We start from the raw sequence: 6564 nt of genomic DNA on the forward strand, positions 1-6564 counted from the left end.
TCCAATGCAGGATCATTTTGCCTTTTGAAAGGTAAAACCTGTTACTACCTCTTTATGTACTGTGCCCTATTTTCCTGGGGTGTCCCTATTCTCTACAATTAATAGGTTTCAAAACTGTGGGCACCTGGAAGGAATAATTTTAATAGCTGAAACAAACAAAAAATTCCTTTATGAGAAAAAGAAAAAAGAAAACCAAAAAAACCACAGAATTTTCCAACCAGCAAATTTTACATGCATTGAGAGGCTACAGAGTCACTGACAGTGATTAAACCACAGAGCACCAGTTTTCCAGCTCAAACTGGAAAGGATTTGTTTTTAAAAAGTAGATATATCTGAGGGCATCTAAATATAAGCAATTCTTTTCTTTGTAAAAAATTTCTCCCTCGGGGTGGGATAGGGAGGGTGGAAGGGAGACGCAAGAGGGAGGGGACATGGGCACACATGTATACATATAGCTGATTCACTCTGTTACAGACCAGAAACCAACACAACATTGTGAAGAAACTATACTCCAATAAAAGTGTTTTTTTAAAAAAAAGTTCTCCCTCAATGAACCCATTTTGATGGTAACAAATAAATATGACTTTATAATAACCTAAAAAAAAAGCCAACCTAAGTTTTTGTTTGTTTTGTCAGTATGCGGGCCTCTCACTGCTGTGGCCTCTCCCGTTGCGGAGCACAGGCTCCGGATGCGCAGGCTCAGCGGCCATGGCTCACGGGCCCAGCCGCTCTGTGCATATGGGATCCTCCTGGACCGGGGCATGAACCCGTGTTCCCTGCATTGGCAGGCGGACTCTCAACCACTGCACCACCAGGGAAGCCCCAAGAGGCCAATTTAAAACAAAAACAAACGGGTAACTTGTATTTTTACTTTAAAATAAGTTTGAGATTTCTGAAGTCTATGTTGATGAAAGAGGATGCCAACAAATTCACTCATCACCATACATAAAGTTAAGCTTTCTAAACTAAATCTCTTTAGCATGAGATCAAAAACAGTCTGCTCTTAGAAGATTCCCCAAATGCTATCTCTTCCAACTCTTTAAAAGCTAGCTTCTGTTTCTCCAAGAAGCAAAATACATTCATTTTTGCAAACAAACACTATAGGTATCTGAAATGCAAAATAATCAGCAAGCCACATTCTTTTCCACAGAATTAGCGGGAACTATCACCTGTTTCTCAGATTGTTTATGTCCCTGTTTTCTTTTTTTTCACTGGCAGGACGGTCCAGAACCTCTATTTTGCCTTTTCCATCTTCTGAATGAGGAAGCTTAATTGTATCGATGGTGACTTCACCTTCAGAAGAGGTGCTATCATCTTCATCCTCAAATTCTGAACTGTCCTCTGAACTGTCTTGTGAATTCTCTTGTGAACTGTCATCTTCTTTTGAATCAGACTGATTCATCTCAAACAAGGTCATATCCATTTGCCTAACTTTTCCGAGAGTGTCAATATTTTCAATATTGAAATGACCAGGTGGTGCAGCTGCCATTTCTTTCCTTAGCTTTTCTTTTGCCTGAGCCATCTGTGGGAGAAAGCTCTGTACTTGGTCTAATAGGGGACTCCTCTCTATCCTGTTTGAAGAGTGGAATTCTTTCTGGAATTACGCTTGGAGTTGATGAGCATCCTGTCCCATATACCTCCGCGGCCGCCCCTGCCCTCCATCAGCAGCTCTCTGGACACCAAGACCCTGGAGCTGTCCCGGGAAAACGACGAACAGCTCGCATCGGGCTGGGATTCGCCGCGGGCCTCCCTGCTGCTCGCCCGTCTTCAGAGCAGCCCCTCCAGGCCCAGATGCCGGAAAAAGGCTGGGGACATCTTTGTTTTTTAACTGATGAGTTTAAGCCATATATATATATATATATATATATATATATATATATATATATATATATATATATATATATATATATACACATATATATATATATATATAAATTACTGATATGGAATGACATTTACTTGCCAATTTGTTTTCTGTAATGTCATATAGCTTTTCTGTCCCACATTTTCTCACATACTGACGTCCTTTGTTCTTACTTTTTGTACTCATTTTCAAAATTAATTTCTTTGGCTGTGCCAGGTCTTAGTTGTGGCATGGGGGACCTTTGATCTTCTTTGCAGCATGCGAACTCTTAGTTGTGGCATGTGGGATCTAGTTCCCTGACCAGGGATTGAGCCCAGGCCCTCAGCATTGAGAGCGTGGAGTCTTCGCCACTGGACCACCAGGGAAGTCCACTGACTTGACTTACTTTTAATTTCCTTCTGTGTATATTCTATAGATAATCAATTTGTGGATACCATGGAGGTTACATATAAAATCCTATCAAGCTAGCTTAAACTGATATCAACATAATTTTAATCATACGCAAAATCTCTATTACATCTATTACATTACACATTAATTACATGTTATTAATGTCACAAGTCACATATGTATACATTGTTTTCTGTTAATGTAGATGTACGAATTAGTTATTTGGGGATGCTATAACAAAATGCCACAGCTTGGGTAGCTTATAAACAGAAGTTTATTTCTCATGGTTCTGGAGACTGAAGTGTGAGATCAAGGTGGTTAAGTAAAGGTATTTTTCTGAGTCATAGACTTTTCATTATATCAACACCTGGAGGAAGGGGCTAGAGAGTTCTCTGAGGTCTCTTTTAAAAGCACACAAGAGACTTCCTTGGTAGGCCAGTGGTTAAGAATCCATCTTCCAATGCAGGGGACATGAGTTCGATCTTTGGTCAGAGAACTAAGATCACACATGCCAAAGGGCAACTAAGCCCATGCACCACAACTATTGAGCCTGTATGCTGGCTCTACAGCCTGTCTGCCACAACTAGAGAGCCTGTGTGCTGCACCTACCAAACCCCCATATCACAGCTAGATATGAAGCCTGTGCATCACAACAAAAATCCCACGTGCTGCAACTAAGAGCGAATGTAGCCTAATAAGTAAATACATACATATTTTAAAATAAATAAAAGCACACACATTATATTCATGGTGGCTCTGTCCTCATAACCTAAGCACCCCCCAAAGACCCTACATCCTAATACCAACACATTTGGAGGTTGTATTTTTAACATATGAATTTTGGGGGAAACAATCACGCAATAGCAATAAATTTATAATTATTTTAATATTTTGGTTTAAAAAAATATCCTAGAATAATAAAAAGTATAGCCAAAAGTCAAAATTATAGTGTTTTCTCTATTTGTCCATTTATTTTCCTTTATCAGAGACATATATATTTTCATATGGCCTCAAGTTACTGGTGTCCTTCCATTTGAACTTGAAGTACTCCCTTTAGCATTTCTTGAAGGATAGATATTATGGTACTGAACTCCTTCAGCTTTTGTCTGAGACCGTCTCGCATTTTCCTCATTTTTGAAGAATAATATTGTAAGATATAGAATTGTTGGTAGGTAGTTCCCGCCATGCTTTAAGCATATCATTTCACTCTCTTCTGGCCTGCAAAATTTCTGATGAGAAAGCAACTGATAATCTTACTGACAATCACAATTAAGTGGATCATAATAATTGTCACATATAACTTTGTTTATATATATTTCTTAATGCTAATCTATTTACAAAAGTACTTATTGTTTCAAAGTTTTGTATTTATCATTCTAAGATTACTTAACAAATCTATATTTTTATTCTACTTATTTATAAAATAAGAGGTTTTTAGCCAAAATTATGAATTCATAGCTGAAATGTGTGGTAAAACATTCTTGATAAGAGTTTTTCCATGTCTGAGAATTTTGATATGAACTCCGGCTTTTCAGGTTGATTTTAGCATTGATAGATCCAGTGTGAGGATTCAATGGTGACTAAGGAATTAAAAATCCCTCAGGGCTCTCCTTCATTCATTACAGTAAAAGCGTTTTCTATGCTGTGAAAACTCATGTGTATGTAAGTCTATTGAATGATATTCTCCAGTTAAAATGATCTCCATGTCAGTTACATACACATAGTATGTAAATCTTCTGCATGGACATCCCCCCTTTGTAGCATTTCTACTAGCTATCATCAAAATTCAGTCTAATTTAGTCCATAAAATGAACACTTTATGCTGGTCTGGTGTTTACACTGCACTGTAACTGAGTTCTATGAGCCTGCTGAATTCCTAACTTACCTCATTCCCAGGTTTCACATGTGGATGACCAGGGTTCACACCTGAAGAAATTTACTATTTTCTTACAGCTACATTGTTCCACCAGGAAAATAACTTGCCTGGATATCATTTCTTGCTTTTAATGGTCACAGTTTTTGCTTGAAATAAGACAAAAATAATAATTAAATTAAATAAATAAATAAGAAACGACACATGTGACATTTGGGGATTAAATTGTTGAAAAGTACATTACAGGGGAAAGAACATGAATTTGAGGAATACACCAGTGAATAGAAACATGGTTTAGAAAAATGTTAATAAGATGTTCAGTGTTTAGGTAAAAGAAAAATAAAATAAATTCAGACGCTACAGGGAATATGAGAGGAAAAATTATTAAAGAGACCATGGCAAAGACAAAAGCATGAAATTTTAATTCCCACGTGGACAGGATTTTTGCTTCTCTGAGGTGAAAAGTACAGGGGGAAACGTGAAGAGAAATTGATGTGTGATGCATAATGACAGAATCTGGATAATCTGACTCAATGGCTTCACATACATTTCTAAAAATATCCTTTAGTCGAGCCAACCTCCAGTTGACATTCCAAGTGTCCTGCTCCCTCCCCACACAGAGCACATGTGTCTGGAGCTGACTTGGACCCCAGCCTGGGGAAACCCTCCTCTTCCCTCCACACCTACTCTTCTTGCTCCCACTGGGAAATTACATCTGCTTTGCAGAGCTGATGCCCTGATACATGTGGGAAATGCTAGATGGATTTAAAGTTCTGTGCTGAGAACAGTGCATGCAATGCAAGCGCAGGACAACATGCCAAGGCTCAAGTGTGCGGGCATCAATGGCAGCCCAAGTTCGAGCACACTGAATGGGGGAAACACTGAAGGTGTTCACCCGACACTTCACTCAGAGACAGTAAAATCTCTGGTTGCTGCTCTTCTTGTCCAAGAGGAAAGACAGTCTGCAAGCTGCCTAGACGTCTCAGCCAGGAAGGAAGCAACGTTTTCATAATGTGGTTAACACTGTTTTCTAACACAATCCAATAAACGAAGGACCCATGAGATTATTACTTGGAGTTCAGGTAGAAAGGGGGATACAAGCTGTTATGTGTTTTTTGCTGTGTTCAAACCTCATAGTAGTCCCCCGAGCAGAAGAATTACTTAGCAACATAAAGTCACTTGTCTGTTAGATAAAATAGCCCTCATCTGTGTCCAGTATTATTCTGCGTGCTGGTGGCAGACTAGTAATGTATACGTGAGATTGTGGTAATGGAGATTTTATCTCCATGCAGAGACAAATGTGCTGTGATAAGTAAAGGAACACATTCGTTCCAGGTTGCTCTAAGTGCTACAGAAGCATGAGTCAGGGACAAGAGTGCAGCAGCATATGTGGAAGCTGCAGAGCCTATTTCAATAAGACATGCATAAGGAAGTAAATAAATATTGAGAGACGCACTCAGAAGATGAGACAACGGGCGTCCTCCAGCATCACATCTGTGTACATCTTTCTCTGCAATATGTCCAGCAGTTCCTACTCTTTATGAGTGAGTTCTACAAACACGTTCTCAAAGGTCACTGATCTCTAAAGCCCCGTCAATGGCTTCTCTGGGCTGATATGGCATGTGCCTTTCATACATATTCAGAAATATATATACTGTGAAGAAATGTTACTAAAGGAAGCGTATGAGGTGTTGTGTAAAATAACCTATCAATTTCCCAAGAAAGTGGTAATTCAACTTCCAGACAGGTTATTATAAAAATTTTACATGTAAATTCATAAGTAATATTCTCCTCCCAATTCCAAGTAAGTCTGTAGGTGCATCAAAAGGCAATCAATAGCCCTGATCTGCCACTTTGTCAATTGTCAGGCAGTGGGGGTAGAGATAGAGCTGAAGCTCCATGTACATTTTACGTGTTTTTTTCACGTATTGAAGGTGTATCTGGAGTCCTGCTTTTCTTTCCCGGGTTAGAGCCGCAGACACCAGTCATCAGAACTCATGAGCTTTGCTGGCTCCATGTGTCAGGAAAGCCCAGGATCTTCTTTGCTCTTCTACATAGTTCTCTCCTCTGGGCTTGGAATATGAGACTTAAGTCAGCCCACGCCCTCCCACGGATTTCTGTTACCTGCTGCTATTTAGTTTTGCTCTATTTATACCTTCACTATGCAAACCTACAACTTTGGCTGCTAACCTAGGACTCTGACTCCAAAATACCCCAGGAAACTTGTCATTCAATTAGGAAAGTCTATAATCCCTCAGTCCTTAAGTTTATTAGTATTATGATTGGTAGTAGTACAATTAATATCTTTATGATTGTAATCACTATTGATATTATTATTTATCACTGTTGCTGTTATTGCATTTCTTATTAAGTTTCTCTGCTCATGAATGTATCCAATTTACTGAAGAGTATTGTGGAGAGTTTTCAACAGATTTAC

General features: G+C 38.9%; 1 pseudogene across 1 annotated transcript; it reads right to left on the bottom strand.

Annotated features, from left to right (window-relative positions):
* Positions 1-733: 733 nt before the first annotated feature.
* Positions 734-4144, bottom strand: LOC309978937 (NOP protein chaperone 1-like; annotated as a pseudogene). The gene is made up of 2 exons: positions 4140-4144; positions 734-1765 (listed from the first exon to the last, which is right to left on the bottom strand). The product of its transcript is annotated as an NOP protein chaperone 1-like (transcript).
* Between the last annotated feature and the right edge of the window lie 2420 nt (positions 4145-6564).

The sequence above is a fragment of the Leucopleurus acutus genome (genome assembly GCF_964270905.1).
Source record: "Leucopleurus acutus genome assembly, contig: HAP1_SCAFFOLD_285, whole genome shotgun sequence".
In the NCBI taxonomy this organism is placed as follows: domain Eukaryota; kingdom Metazoa; phylum Chordata; class Mammalia; order Artiodactyla; family Delphinidae; genus Leucopleurus; species Leucopleurus acutus.